Below are 17,306 nucleotides of genomic sequence, written 5' to 3'. Positions count from 1 at the left end.
TACTCCAGGAAAAATTCGGGTGATTTCACCACGATGAGTTATAAAAGTTGGATTGCAGCATTGCCTCTCTCGGTTTTGATTTTGGTTACCCATGTAATATATGGATTCGGGATTCGATGGAAATTCTTCACACAAATGTCCTTCCCCACAATAAACACAGGTTATATTCTCAAATTGGTTAGGTGGTTGGGCTACAAAACTATTAGACCTATTAGTGGTAAGATTCTTAAGCATTTAAGGATATTGAAAATACCTGAGATGCGAGTGAAGTTAGAGTGTCCACTTCATGTATTCCAGCGACTCATCTTCTTGACACTGTTGAATTGGTTGGCCATTGATAATTGTTGCTGGCAATCCTCTCAATAATTTCGTAAGCCTCATTATAAGACTTAGAAAGGAAAGCACCATTAGCAGAGGAGTCCACTACCATCCTCGTGTGAGCGTTGAGACCATTATAGAATGTCTCAAGTTGAATAAAATGTGGGATTCCATGATGAGGGCACTTTCGTAATAACTCTTTGTACGTTTCCCATGCTTCATACAGGGACTTATCATCCATTTGTTGAAAGACAGTGATCTCATTCCTCAACTTGGCATTCTTGTTCAGCGGGAAATACTTCATGAGAAATCTCTCAGCTAACTCTTGTCATTTAAAAATAGAGTTCAGTGGCAATGAGTTCAACCAGGCACGAGCTCTATCCCTTAGCGAATATGGGAATAGCTTTAGTCGTAATACATCTCCGTGTACTCCAGCTAACTTGAAAGAATCGCTCACTTCCATAAATAGTCTTAAGTGAATATAAGATCTTTAGTAGGCATTCCACTGAATTGGCCCACAATTTGAAGCATCAGGAAGATGACTGGCTTCAGCTCAAATTATTGTGCTTCGATTTTGGGTCTGCTAATACCCGGATTAAGATCGTTAAATACTGGCACTGCATACTGTCGTAAAGCTCTATCCCTATCATCAGTAATAAGGATAGGATTCTGAGCAAGGTTTGTTTTGTTTCCTTGATTCATATTCTCAAAGTTTATCTCATCGGTCCTTCTTTGGTTTGCTTATCTTTTTCGCTGTCGAAAGGTTAGTTCTATTTTAGGGTCCACAGGGAGTAAGTCGATAATCTGTTCAATACTCATAAACACCTGAAATAATCACAGAAAGATTAAGTAAGTAATGATTTAAACAGGAAAATAAATAAACCAAAATGTAAAAATAGATTCACAAATAATGGCTTTTTTTAAAATAGTCCCCAGCAACGGAGCCAAAAACATAGAACGACGAAAATGTGCAAGTGTACACAATCGCAGCAAGTAATAAAGTGACAAGTAAATGTCGATTTATCGTACCCACAGGGACTGTAAAAGAATTATTTAAGAAAGTAAGTTTAAACACTTTGGTGAAAGAGAAATATTTGGATTTGGGAAATGATTAAAAACTAGAAAAATAAAAGAAAATAAAATAAATTTCTAATGCATGATTTCAAAAGCTGATTTTAATCAAGATGATATAATTGGGTTGGATTAATTACATTTCCTTACCTTAGAATCATTAAACTTATGCTTATACTTATTACTAATAAATCACGGCAACTCGGTAATTTCCTAACTGATGAAAATATTTACAAATCAAAAATACATTCATCTCTTATACATATTCCTATGCCAATTCGACCGATAAAACAGATTTATAAAGATAAACATGTTATTGCACATACATACTTATTAGATTAAACAATCTCTCGCATATTCCTATGTCGATTAGAATGATTAATTCAACCTAATAAGCATATAAAAGACTATATGAGGTAACAAAATATCCTTACCTTGAAATAGCTTAATCACAATAATCTTGCAAGTTATGCAAGGCATATGTATCGCCAAATACAATGCTAATCTAATCTTCAGCTACCTTAGAAAATTTAAACATGCACTGATTGAGTACTGTGTCCATTAATTACAATTTCAATTCGTTTAAATAACTAATTCTTTAGTTATCTTACAATTGTAATGCAAGAATAACTTAATCATGGTTTTACTTAATCAAACATTTTACCGAGGCCTATAACAGCATAAACATAAATTTAACAAATCAAGAGGACGAAATGCAATCAACCCAACATGAATTAAATTCAAGCTAAGCTGATTAAATTAACCATTCCAATAGCATAAATATTCATAGATATGTTCATCATAAAAATAACAAAAATTAAAGAGATAAGGAACAAGAATCAAATCCGGTGGTTTTCCGTGGCTTGACTAGGTTGCTTCGTTATTCCTTCTTTGTTGTCCTCGTCGGTCAAGGCTACTATGAACAGTAAATTGCTTCTCCAAAATGGCTGAAGAAGACCCCTTTCCCAAGAGGAGAAACCGGCACAAGAGCAAGGAACTTTGAATCGGAAAATGAATGAAAAAAGTGGGAGATGGGAGAAGAGTTGTGAGAGAAGGGATGTGAATGAGGGATGTTTTAAATGGGAAGCAAAGGGGGGTTTATATAGCTGAGGATGGGTGCTAAAAATAGAAAATTTCATCAGCCAAAGAGCCCCCTCATGGCCGGCCATCTTACATGGCAAAGTTGAGACTTTCAACTTTGCTAAAATTAGCCTGATGCAAATCCGTAAAGCCTTACTTTAAGGTCAGGTTTGAATGTAATTTGGAAGTCTTCGAAGGGCCTTTTTGCAGCTCATTTAATCAGCTGAAAATTCTTATTTGGGTCAGCATTTTAATGGTTCTGGGCTTCCCAATTGGTGGCTGGTTCGATTCGCTCAATTTGGTTCAATTGGTGCGGTTCAACTAGGCCCTTTTCCATAATTAATTAAAATCAATTTATTTAGACCAAATTAAATTGAGAATAAATTAAAATTAATTATATTATGAATTAATACACATATTTGGACCGTCTTAGGCTGGAAATTATTTTTCCTTGCTACTTCGAATTGCTTCTCGATTTTGTTCTTCTAATGGTGTCTGCCAAGTCAATTTTCTCCCTTTATACGAATCTGTCAAAAATAATCAAAATTCACTAAAAATAATTTTAAATTTCACAAAAAATTAACATTTTCAAAATTTTAATACAATTTAATTATTTTATGACAAAAATTCTATCGAAAATGCATGATTTTAAGTAAAATTCGGTATGAAAAAGTATATAAATCTTTGTGTTTCCACCTATTCAATGAGTTACAGGGTGAGGGCATGGGTTGGGACATGACCGTGTGTCCCTTGTTCAAATATTACACTTCCTGAGCTATGTCACACGGCCTGGCCACACGGCCGTGTGACCCCCTATTTTTTAATTTTTCCAACTCTTTCTTAAAACTTTTGTTTTGTTTCAATTTAGTCTCAAATTGCTTCTAATCTATTTTTAGGGCATCGAAGGCTCAATTTAGGGAAAAACACATATTATTGAATGGTTTATAATATGTTTAATTTATTTAATGTTATGATGTTAAATGATTTTCGATTGTACGGTAATGCTCCGTAACTCTAATTTGGCGACGAATACAGGTTAGGGGTGTTACATTTTTGGCATATATAATGGGTGGATTCTGAAATGGAAATAAGTAGACAAGGATTCCTAGTCAGATTAGGATGATAAGTGAAACAAAAGTGATAGTTAAGAATAAGGATGATTATGAGGTATAAGGCCATGCCATAAGACATAATACCTCCAGTAACCAAAGTGGTCCTGTATCAGTCTATTTGTAAGGAAAGCCGACTCGTAACTAACCAAACATGAATCAAAAGAGTCAAAGGTTGAAGAAGTATCAGGTAAGCCTGTTAGACGTGGCAAATTTTGATAAACCACTCCTTCTGGATGTGACCTTTACCAAGTCCCCATGAAAACTTGAGTTAACTTAAAAGGACACTCAGGTTAAGTTAAGGGGGTTTTCTCCCTTCATAAGAATAAAGGCCTTAAGCAGATGAAGGTACCTCCCAATAGATGAGTTTGAAACCCCAATTTTTTCTAGTGATTCCCTCTCAACAAGGTACGTTTCAAAGTAGAGGTGAAAGGTTACTCGAATGAAATCTAACAAAGTGTCTTTGTTTGGCGAGGCGAGAAGGCCATAGCATCTAATTGAATGAAGGATCTGGAGCTCAAGTGGTTGATATCAAAAAGAAAGGGCTAAATCTGAAGTTTAAGCTACCTTTAAATTTATAATAAGGTGAGGCTATAGATCAGCTTTTACATGCATGTTTGTAATCTAGATACTTCTGTGCTAAGTGACTAAAGCATGAAACTGAAAATAATAAAGTATGATACTATGTCCCTAATAAGAAAAGAAGTATATGCTTGTATAATATGTTTGAAAGCATGATTCTGTCTATCACGAGCAAGTCACTACATGAAGTCTAAGGGAAGGTGTTACATGTTTGTAAGCATGAATGCATCTATTATGAAGAAGTTTGAAGAAAATAATTCTATCAAGTATGAGTTTGTATGTTGAGTATGTGTTTGTCTTCGGAGTCATCTAAAGGGGTTTGTTGGGACTAAAAACATGAATATTTGATAAAGACAAGTCCATGGTCATGGCACACTAAAGACCATATAGTGTAAAACCTTGCTAGGCCACGACATCATATGAAATATGTAAAGGACGGTTGGGTGAGTACCATCGATAGGGGCAAACCTTACGATGGTGAGTATAAACGAATCTCTATCGTCAAAAACACCAATTACTGTATAACTGATCCTTTATGGTCATCTCTAAAAGGATGCATTTTTTGTCTATCTTAGTTAAAAGTGAGTCTTTGTGGCTATCTCTGTTAAAGAAGTGTCATTTTAGAAGTTTCCGTAAGAAAGCTTTTGTGGCAAACTCTATCATAAAAAAGCCTTTGTGGGGATCTTTGTTATGAGAAAGCCTTTTTGATGATCTCTGTTATAAGAAAGCCTTTGTGACGATCTCTATTATAAGAAAGCCTTTGTGGCAATCTCTGTTATAAGAAAGCCTTTTTGACAATCTCTGTTATAAGAAATCCTTTATGGTGATCTCCGTTATTAAAAAGCCTTTGTGGCGATCCCTGTTATAAGAAAGCCTTTGTGGCAATCTCTTTTATAAGAAATCATTTGTGGCGATCTCTGTTATAAGGATGCATTTGTGGCGATCTCTATTATAAGGATGCATTTGTGGTGATCTCTGTCTAGAGGATGCCTTTGTGGCTATCTTTGTTAAATGAATGTCTGGTGGCAAGCTCTACTAAAAATGAATGCCTTTATAGTGGAATCTGAAGAACGATATTCATGATGACCATCTAAAGACAACGCCTTTGGGTGGACACTGAATCAATGTTAAACTTCTGATTGTACTAGAAAGAACATATGTTTTCTCCCTACTTATTGGTTAATTTGTTCCCATTTAGTTATCTTTAGCATACATTTTAGCATTTTTAGTTTAATAAATTTCATTTTATAACCCAGTGAATCCTAGCCTATTTTATCCTTATTTTTTCTATTTTTCTACACTAATGTCGCTGCATTAGTTAATTCTAGATTGCGTCCAGAATTGTCGCTGCAATTGACAGCTTTCTGGATAAAAAACCAAAAATACTTGAGTTGTCCAGTCCAGTGTAACTACCCTGTATGAACAAGGACAGAAGAATCTTGAGGGAAAGACACCTGTACTATTGAGGAAAACATAAAAGGTTAACGTGAGAAAAATGAAAAGACGAATTTTTTGGACCACTATTTTTCCTTACCCTATTTTTGGAGCTTACGGCTATGACAGCTTAAACCTTCCTTGGGTGAGCCAACATGAAGATTGATGTAGATCCATTCCTGACGAGGAGTTCTAAGTGCGAGACAAGAGAAAATCGAGAGTTCTTATATAGGTGCCCATGCCATGTCCCAGACATGGTCTTACGGGGGACCTCTCATCTTGGTGCCAACGCCATGTCCCAGACATGGTCTTACATGGGACCTCTCATCTTGGTGCCAACGCCATGTCCCAGACATGGTCTTACATGGGACCTCTCATAATCTCAATGATGCCAATGCCATGTCCTAGACATGGTCTTACATGGGATCTCATCCTCTTAATGCCATGACATTTGTATCCGATACATTCCTCATGTTTCAACGGGGCCTTTTAACACTGATTCTCTGTCATCTCATACTTGAGTTAAAATTAGATATTTTCATGAAATAAATACATAATTTCTAAAAAATAATAGCATTAATAATAATTATCAAAATATTGCATTTATTTACCGTAAACTTACCTCAGTACAAAAATGTGATAAAATCTAACACTTTAGTCCTCAATCTTTTTCTTTCCCTAGTCTAGCTTCGGATTTCATTCTTCGTAATCTATAATTTCAAATTTAGCTTATTTAATACCCACATTCATCAAAACAGTCCTCGACTCTAACTTTTACAAAATTATGATTTTGCCCCTAAACTTTTACATAATTACACTTTTTCCCCAAAGCTCAAAAATTAAACTTCATCTCTTATTCTTATGTTTTATAACATGCTGAACATTTTTCTCTTCTATGAAAACATCAAATTCTTACTCTAACACTTACTTATGACATTAGGTATTTTTGCCGATTATGTCAATATACTCGTTTTCACTTAAAATCGACTAACAAAAGTTGTTTGACATAATTTCTAGCTTCATATTCTACCACAAACATCAAAATAAACCTATTTCACCTATGGCTATTTTTCCAAATATGAACCCTAGGTTAAATTATTGCTAGAATAAGCTAAATTAAGCTACCGAGATTCCAAAAACGTAAAGAACATTAAAAACGGGGCTAGAACAGACATACAATCGAGCTTGGAAGCTTGAAAAACCCTAGCCATGGTTTCCCCTTGTGAAATTCGGCCATGGGGTTGAAGATGGACAAAAATTGGCTTTTAATTTTGTTTTTAATTCATTTTAATAACTAAATGACCAAAATACCCTTAATGGAAAACTTTGGAAACATGCCTAACCATGTCTATTTTTGTCTACCAAATTAAAAAATGGTCTAATTACCATATAAGGACCTCAAATTTAAAATTTCAAAACAATTGGACACCACTAACATGTAGAACTCAACTTTTACACTTTTTACAATTTAGTCCTTTTGACTAAATTCAGTGCCCAAACATCGAAATTTTTGAACGAAATTTTCACAAAATCATTCTGTGAAATTTTAGACCATAAAAATATAAGAAAAATAAATTTTTCCTCATCGAATTTGTGGTCCCGAAACCACTGTTCCGACTAGGCTCAAAATCGGGATGTTACAGGATCGATATTTGACAGACTCACATTTGTCTACTATACTTGCACTAATAGTGTACACTTGCACATTATTGCTGTGATGTTTACAGTTGATCAAGTTTTTGGCGCCGTTGCCGAGGATGGCTCTTGTTTAATGTTTATTTTTTTTAGTGTTTTTTTCATTTTGTTTTCTTTATATGATATTTAGTACTCACTAACTGGTTTTTCTTTGTTGTTAATTCTTCAATTTCGTTTTAGGTGTGTTATGACCTAAGGCAACTCAAATTTTCTTGCCGACTTTGATCCAAAAATTGAAAGAACTGTTCGGAGAAGACTTCGAGAATAAAGAAATATGGATTTACCAGGGGACGATGCAGCCATATCCCCGATGCAACAGTAAAATGTTCATAACACATTATTGTTGCATAATGCTCACATCCAAAATAGAACTATATGAGACTTTGTAGTACCTGTCTTGGATGATTTACAACCGGGAGTTAGTAGGCCAGCAATACAAGCTGGGAATTTTGAACTCAAGCCAGTGATGTTTCAAATGCTGAACTCCAATGGCCAATATGATGGACTACCACATGAAAATGCGAGAGAACATCTTAAATCCTTTTTTTATATGTGCTTCCTTTAGCCAACAAGGCGTTCCTGATGGTGCCTTAAAGATATAATTATTCCCTTATTCCTTACAGGGAAGAGCTCACACTTGGTTTCTTGGGATACCTACCAGATCAATTACTTCTTGGAATGCTCTAGCCATGCAGTTTGTTTTATGCTTTAACCCACCGATCGTCTTTGAAATGATATTACTACTTATGATGAAAATCTTCACACCACATGGGAACATTATAAGTCTTTGCTTCAACGTTGTCTCATGCACGACATTCAACCAGAAATACTTCTATAATGGTCTGAATTCTCATTCAAGGAATATTGTCGACGCATCAACTAATGGACCTCTGCTGGATTGTACTTATAATAAAGCTGTGAGAATTCTTGAGAGAATTGCTCAGAATGATTATCAAAATCCCATCTTTAGAGCTGCACCAGGAAAAACTACTTCAGGAGTTATTGAACTAGATGCAATATCTGCGCTAAGTGCCCAAGTCTCTTCACTTACAAACATGACTAAAAATCTGCAAGGGACGAGTGGCATTGCACCTATACAGGTGGCTCAACAATTGAATGTTCCTATCTTCTGTTGTGAAGATTGTGGTGACAATCATAGTTATGAAGATTGTTCGCAACATGCAGAAAATGCATGTTATTTCAGTAATATTCACAACAATTCTCATGGAAATTCTTACAACAACTCTACACGTCATGAATAGTTTTAGGGAACTCAAAATGTTGGAAAAAATGTTGCAATTATAATCCACGATAAGGGAATTACAATCAACAACAGAACTACAATCAGCATCCTCAGTTGTATCCACAACAAGGTCAGATACAATCACATCATACTCAGATGCAGCCATAACTGATGAATTTGAATGATCAAGGACAGCGACAACAACAATATACATAAGCTTCTACTTCTGACCCATTAACTGCTCTTAAGGCGTTAATGCGAGAGCATATTACTAGAACAGAAGCTATTGTTCAAGGAAATTCATCTTCCATTCGAGCATTGGAGGCACAATTGGGGCAGTGGGACAGCTTGCTTCAAATCTGAATACTCGACCATAAGGCTCATTACCCAGCTACACCGAAAATCCCAATCTGAGAGAGAAAGATCACTATAAAGCCATCACTCTTAGGAGTGGTAAACAAATTGGTGAGCTGCTTATAGATTCTACTGTAGCATCCCCAAACGTTGATGACATAAGCCCTGATGGTATGGGTGCATCTAAACAGCTTGTCGATGTATCTGACAATGAAGTACCACAAATTGTCACTCAATTGCCTTATATTCGACCCCCGAAATTGTGGACGCAACCAAAAGTGTCACCGCAACCGGATGTTCTTCCACCTGTACCTTTTCCACAAAGATTCAAGAGGAACGACAATGATAAACAGTATCAGCAGTTTTTGGATACACTAAAACAACTGTAGATCAACATTCCTTTAGTGGACGCTCTGGTACAAATTCTGAGTTATGAGAATTTTATGAAAGACTTCTTGGTCAAGAAGAAAAAACTCACTGATATTGAAACTATTGCACTTACAGAAAGTTGTAGTGTTGTTATAGCAAACAAGTTGCCCCCTAAATTGAAAGATCCTGAAAGCTTTACCATTCCATGTTCGATTGGCAACCATTATCTGGGCAAGACTTTATGTGATTCGGGAGCTAGCATCAACCTCATGCTATTATCTACTTTTAGAATATAGGGAATTGGTCACATGAAACCTTTTGCAGTGACATTGCAACTGGCAGATCAATCTTTATCTCAACCTGAAGGGCAAATCAAAGATGTTTTAGTTCGTGTGGATAAATTCATTTTTCTAACTGATTTCATCATACTTGACTGTGAGGCAGACAAGGAGGTTCCCATAATCTTGGGATGACCATTTTTAGCCATCGTCCAAACTCTCATTGATGTTTATAAAGGATATGATCGAAGACTCTTTAGAGGTTTTTATGGATGACTTTTCAGTTTATAGGAATGATTTTGATCATTACGCTGACAATTTTGATAAAGTACTGAAGCGATGTGAGGAAACTCATCTTGTTTTAAATTGTGAAAAATGTCAGTTTATGGCAACTGAAGGCATTGTGTTGGGCCATCGCATCTCTAATCAGGGTATTCAAATAGGTAAAGCTAAGTTAGAAATCATTGAGAAATTACCCTCACCGACAAATATGAAAGGTATTAGTAGCTTTCTTGGACATGCGGGATTTTACCGGAGGTTTATTAGGGATTTTTCAGAAATTGCAAAACCATTGTGCTCATTGCTAGAACAAAATCAAAAATTTCTCTTTGACAATGCATGTATGGATGCCTTTATTCAGTTAAAGAAGCAATTGGTCAATGCACCGAATTGGTCTCAACCTTTCAAAGTTATGTGTGATGCAAGTGAGTTCGCTGTGGGTGCAATGCTAGGACAACGCAAGGGAAAAATATTTCATTCCATTTATTATGCTACCAGAACTCTTACAGAGATACAATTCAATTATACCACCATAGAAAAAGAATTTCTAGCCGTAGTCTTTGCTTTCGACAAGTTTCGCTCTTATCTTGTCGGCGTAAAAGTTACAGTATTCACTGGTCACACTGCATTGTGATATGTCTTTGCGAAAAAAGATGCCAAACCAAGATTGATACGATGGATATTATTGTTGCAAGAATTTTACATCGAGATAAAAGACCAAAAGGGGTCAGAGAATCAAGTTGCTGATCATTTGTCTAGATTGAAAATTGGCAGAAAAAACGGGAAAATACTTCAAATTGTCGACACATTCTCAAATGAGATGTTATTCACTGTCGATGGAACTCCTTGGTATGCAGATTTGGTTAATTACTTGGTGTGTGGAAAGCTCCCATTGAGTATCAAGGGCAATAAAAATTAAAGATTTCTTCATGATGTAGTGAAATACCATTGGAACGAGTCGTATTTATTCAAGGTATGCAATGACAACATTATTCGGTGTTGTGTTCTAGAAGAGGATATGCTCTCAATTCTAAAGCACTGTCATGATGCTCCTTATAGAGGTCATTTAAGTGGTATGAGAACTGATACTAAGGTTCTCCAATCAGGATATTACTAGTCATCATTGATCACGAATGCTCATAACTTTGTGAATCGATGCGATAAATTTCAGCGCACTGGTTCTATTTCTCTACACAATGAAATGTTACAGCAACCAATTATGGAATTTGAATTGTTCGATGTTTGGGGAATGGATTTTATGGGACCATTTCCAAATTCATTTGGAAATCTTTATATATTAGTTGTTGTTGACTATGTCTCAAAGTGGGTAGAAGCTGTTGCTGTCCCAAAGGATGATGCAAGGATAGTGCATAAATTTTTTCACAAGCATATATTCACCCGTTTCGATACACCAAGGGCATTGATTAGTTATCAGGGTACACATTTCCATTACAACCAAGTGGCAGCCGCATTAAAGAGATATAGAGTTAATCATAAAATGGCCACTACCTATCATCCACAAACCAATGGACAAGTTGAAGTATTAAATCAACAAATTAAGAACACTCTCGAGAAGTTTGTGAACCCTTCGAGGAAAGATTGGTCCTCCTGATTGGATGACGCTCTATGGGCTTTATGGACAACATACAAGACTCCACTAGGGATGTCACCATATCAATTGGTTTTTGGGAAAACATGTAACTTGCCAGTTGAACTGGAACATAAAGTGATGTGGTCAATTAAGCAAGTGAACATGGACTACGAAGCTGCTAGAAAGAAAAAGTTTTTGGACATCACCAAGCTAGAGGAGATTTGAATAAATGCTTATGAAAATGCTGCGATTTATAAGGAAAAGACCAAACAATGGCATGACAAGATTATTTTGTAGCGACAATTTATCACGAGGCAACAAGTTTTATTATTCAATTCTTGACTTAAATTGCACCCAGGTAAATTACGTTCACTTTGGTTTGGACCGTTCGAAGTTGTCGACGTATTTCCTCATGGTGTTGTCATAGTTCGAGATTTACATGATGGACACCGGTTCAAAGTCAATGGATAGAGATTAAAACACTATTTTGGAAATAAAAATTAAGAGCAGGAAGAGACCATTAATTTGGTCTAAACATTTTAAATTTATAATTTATTACTCCGAGATTTCATCTTATTTTATTCCTATTTTGTAATGCTTATTTTCTTTCCTTTTTGCAAAATAATAAGGTACCAATGTACATAACAAGATTTGGTTATCAACGCATTCCGTACCATTGTGCTACCATTAATCAAAATTAAGGGAAATTCAAACTCCACCATTGGATCAAAACCCACCCAGCCATTTGATCTGTTTGAACAGACACAATTGGACGCAACTCTTCCCGATAGCTTTGTATCTCTCCACAAAACATCACAACTCTACATCTTCCTCTTTCACTCCCTATAAAGTCTACACCACTGTGCTGACTGTAAAGTATCCTAAAAACCATTTTTATTCTTTTTCCTTAGTTAAGATCCTACCTTTTTCACTTAAAATTGTCTTCCCTCCACAAAAGATGGCAAAAACAAGAGGTTCTACCAAGAAAGCCAACAAATCTACTAAAGAACATGCATCCTCCACTACCGTAGTTCGTGAATCGAAATCCCCCAAGCTAGTGCAGAAAAAGGAACCTACTAGTACAAGACTTGTGTATTGAAGAAGCAGTGTGGACAGGGTCACATTCAAAGAATTTTACGATGCACTGCCATTTGCTAGTGCAGCACAGCAAAATTTGGTTTCACTTTATTAACTGCAAGTTACTTCCATCTACCCATAGCCCTACCGTTAACCTTGACAGAATGTGCCTGATACATTCTATTATCAAGGGTAAAAGAATTAATGTCGGCGTAATACTCTATCGAGAAATTGCTGAATGCGTGACCAGGCAGACCGGTATTTTGGTTTTTCCATCATTGGTCATGTCACTGTGTCAGCAGAAAGGAATTATACCCCGGGGAGATGAAGAAATCACGGATAATAAGGGACCAATTAATGAAGCCTCTGTCAAGAGAATGACTCGTGGCATAGAAACACCAATCCTGAATGAGGTAGGACCCAACAAGATAAGGAAGGGTAAAGCCAAAGCCGACAGTAAAGGAACAAACCTACATACAGAGACATCATTATGGCACAAGCTGAAGGATGTTGAGAAAAGGGTTACATCTATCAGCAATAGGCAGATCAAACTTGTCGCTACAATTGAGGATATGGAGAACTCCCAGAATTTATTTTATACTTATACTAAAGCCTAGAACAGTTCCATTATCACCACATTAAGTCAATTGAGCCCCTCCACACTACCAAATTTCCCAGCGTTCCCACCGATCATTCGAAACTATGACCATTCATCTGCGAATGATGACTTCGAAGACCGAGACCGATCGGTGGCATCTCCTCCCATCGTGCAAGTCTCTGATAATGACAAAGACGAAGAATCCAGGAACATTGAGGAATGTCTATGCAAGATTGATAGTTTATTTGAGGATGGTATTTTTGCTGGTCAAGAAGACACTATTGTTGAGAAAGAAGCTACTGCTACAGAAGAGGAAATCGTTGCTAAAGAAGAAGTAGTTGTTGAAGAAGAGAAAGAGAGAGAAGAGGAAGACTCTGATGTAAATATTGTCACTGCACCTGAGTCTGTGGGTACCAATATTAATAATTTGGATTTTGATGGAGCGAGACCAGTGGAAGTTACTGAAGTCACCAGTGAAGAGCAAGATAACTTATTGGCAATTGTGGTCTATATTGGACCACTTCTGGAGGCCTCTCCCACACAAGTAGCAATCGATGATGCCAGGGCTACGCTAAACTTTAAGGAGTAATCTGAGACCATGCAAAGCCTAAAGAAAAGAAAAGAAAACACTCCAAGGACAAGAAGTAGAAGAATGAAAAGGAAGAAACATCATGCAGCCACAGCAATGGCTGTGGATAACTGAGTTTTTTTTATTTTAAAGTTGTACTTGTAGTTTTCATGCATTACATATAGCTGTAATTCACATTTTTTAGTACACATTATCACTGCATTTTTGTTGTCATTACATATTCATGCCAGAGTATTCGGGACAATGCAATCTTTAAGTTTGGGGGAATGGATATAGGATTTGGAAAAACACTCACATTTTAATTTTTTTTGAAGCATGCAAGCTTTATGCACAATTGTTCGAAATTTTTTGTTATATTTGATGCTTAATTCTTGGATCATGTGAATTATCAGTGAATGATTTGGATAAACTTGATTGAATTTTGTATATTTAATACTTTGATGAATGATTCAGGTTGCATTAGTAGTTAATGACTAGTAGCATTCCTTGAATCTTGAATGAAACTGCCTTTTTCAGCTGCTTATATATATAGTTATAAATAAGAGACACTCTGAAGAAGGTGTATTGTGGAATGTTAAAAAGGGAACACTCTAATACAAGCGTTAGAAAAATGAATCTGGCCAAAGGCCGTTGCTGCATGAGTGTGTGTCGGTGCAATTATGTACTCCCTGGGGTTTGTTGCACCCCATCGTTACTTCTCAAGAACAAGGGTAAAATAATGCAACGATATCCCTTATTCCAAAAAAAAAGATATATAATACTTAGTATTGTACAATAAATGTTGTATTGGTAGATAGAATTTAGGATTTGAAACATGATGCTGGCCTTGATGAAAGTGCAATCTTACTCATTCATGCTTATGTATTGTTGATACAATATTCTTTCATCTAAATGTGATTAATTTAATGAGAATTTAGAGGGTTCAAGTTGCTAGAATGATCATTTGCCTTAGTAAAATTTTTGTAGCCTTGCTAGTTTCTGTTTTACTTGAGAACAAGTAAAAACTCAAGTTTGGGGGTATGATTGTACTAGAAAGAACATATGTTTCCCCCCTACTTATTGGTTAATTTGTTCCCATTTAGTTATCTTTAGTATACATTTTAGCATTTTCAGTTTAGTAAATTGCATTTTATAACCTAGTGAATCCTAGCCTATTTTATCCTTAATTTTGTTATCTTTCTGCACTAATGTGGTTGCATTAGTTAATTCCAGATTGCGTCAAGAATTGTCGCTGCAATTGACAGTTGTTTGGATAAAAAACCAAAAATACCTAATTTGTCCGGTCCGATGTAACTACCTTGTACGAACAAGGATAGAAGGATCCTGAAGGAAGGACACATGTACTATTGATGAAAACATAAAAAGTTAACGTAAGAAGAATGAAAAGATGATTTCTTTGGACCACCATTTTTTCTTACCCTATTTTTGAAGCTTGCGGCTATGGCAGCTTAAACCTTCCTTACGTGAGCCAACATGAAGATTGATGCAGGTCCATTCTTGACGAGGAGTTCTAAGTGCGAGATAAGAGAAAATTGAGAGATTCAGTCGAGTTAACTAAAAATAGTCTTCTCCACTCAGTTCTTTCTTATTTCTTTGGAAACGTTGGTGATTAATCTATGTTCTCTATTGTAGGGAAGTACAACGAATTCTTGGTTAAATGTTATCTTACTAAATCTGTTTTATTATTTAATCTTGGGGGTTTGAATGTTTTGAACACAGAAGTGTTACTGCAGTCACTAACACTGAAAGATGCAGTGATAGTTTGAGCTAATAAGCATTACAGCGAAAGTTGAGTAAGGGCTAAAGGAATCTGGTCCACTTGTTTTTAATAGTACTATATTTCCCTGATCGGAAGGTGAGGTTAATATGCATGGTACTTGGTAAGATATACATTGAATTTTATTGCGTTGACAATCACCCATCTTTTATACCTTGCGAGTACTTAGTATTTTGCTAAAGATTCACGTTAGGGATCCGAGTTTATCCATAGCATACTTTATCTTATTATCTTCAAGTTATTTCTTCGACAACTATCCTCAAATTTATCTCATTTCTATCTAGTTATTACACCGACATTAATAGAAAAAAGACAACCATCCCTGTTGGATCGATATCTGACAGACTCACATTTTCCTACTATATTTTGCATCAACAGTGTACGCTTGTACATTATTGTTGTGACGTTTACAACCGATCAACTTCGTATAGTTGCAAGGGATGGATAGAAAGACTAGTGTGTGCTAGAGTACATGGCAAAGTAAAGATATGAGTTAAGTGCAAGATTAAAAAGTGTACTAAAGGAAGGAAGATATAGCAAATTCTGATATAAGTATTGGGCGCAGTCTACCCTGCCCTAAGACAATCATAAGATTAGTTAGTATGGAATAAGTAATTAAGTCTGATAATAAGGTAAGTGGAGAGGTTAATGATGATGTAAAGGTAAGATTTAAGAAAGGAGATGGAAAGTAAAAATATGTTAAGTATAGTACACCCAAGAAAGGGAAAACTTGTTTTGAAGAAAGAAATATAGTATTCTCAGTACTATACCCGCCAAAGAAGGAAGAATGGTCAAGACATACCACAAAGATGTGTAAAATAACATGTGCAACATAGAATAAATGAAAAGGCACTCTTAAGTTTTAGCTCACTAAGTTCTTACAAACTTACAAACGTTATTTCCTGTTTTCAAGTCTGTAAAGGACTGTACACACAGATAGACGAAGCCAGGGCTATGCCAAGGAAGTAGCGTGCTAGGCTATTATGCATACAATGTAAGTCAAATGGCATGTTCGAATCTACGTTGAATCTCATTAAATAGTATCCCAAAATAGATACATGGCGAGCTAAATGCTATGCATAAGTCAATAAGTAGCAAAGCAATATGTACTTAGTAGCCTAAAAGAGATAAAGTAGAAAAAAGCCTAAAACTTTATTAAGTCGAAATAATAACCATACATTGTATTTTGAAGACAAGCATTGTAGTAGCTATAAACACTAGTTTATACATAGGTGAAGTGTAAATATATCCATACATTATATGCCAATAAGAGACGTTTACATGAATAAGAAAGAGGAAATTTTCAGTTACATCTGTACTAAGGATGTAGCACCCGAGATTCAGATTCAATAGATTGATCTGTCATAATTCGATGTAGTAGATTAAACCAGTTTTCAAATTTAAGGAGCTTGAACGCAAAGATTTTTGTTATGTTTTAGTTAAGTTTTCTTAGTTTTAGTTTTATTCAATAAAATGTGCAAATTGAGTCTTTTATTAACCTTAGGGGCCGAATGAGGCCCAAGGGTGAGCTAATGCACTTTTTGAGTGTGCAGGAGACCATTAGAAGGCTTATTAAACAAATATTGGCCATTTTGTCGCAACACGGATAGCTCGATGTCGCAACATAGAGAACAGAATAGAGAAACTCAAGTCTACCTTCGATGTCATGAAATAGACTGAGGGTGTCACGACATACCCTTGAAGACGTCTTAATGAGGGGTATACTGTCACCTCTGTCACGACACAGGTCCTAGTGTGTTGCGAAAATGACTGTGACGAAAATTAAATATGAAGCAGAGGCATTTTGGTTTACACAATCAAACCTAAAGCTCAAGGACGTCACATAACCTAGGGTTAAAGAC

At 35.9% G+C, this 17,306-nt stretch overlaps 1 non-coding gene across 1 annotated transcript; it reads left to right on the top strand.

The window, feature by feature from the left end:
• Window positions 1-485: 485 nt before the first annotated feature.
• LOC121214946 (small nucleolar RNA R71) lies at window positions 486-592 on the top strand. Its single transcript, XR_005910682.1, has one exon. It is a non-coding gene; the product is annotated as a small nucleolar RNA R71 (small nucleolar RNA).
• Window positions 593-17,306: the final 16,714 nt, after the last annotated feature.

This window comes from Gossypium hirsutum, chromosome D02 (genome assembly GCF_007990345.1).
Source record: "Gossypium hirsutum isolate 1008001.06 chromosome D02, Gossypium_hirsutum_v2.1, whole genome shotgun sequence".
NCBI classification, from domain to species: domain Eukaryota; kingdom Viridiplantae; phylum Streptophyta; class Magnoliopsida; order Malvales; family Malvaceae; genus Gossypium; species Gossypium hirsutum.
The sequence above is the reverse complement of the archived record's forward strand: the minus strand, read 5'-3'. Positions and strand labels throughout refer to the sequence as shown.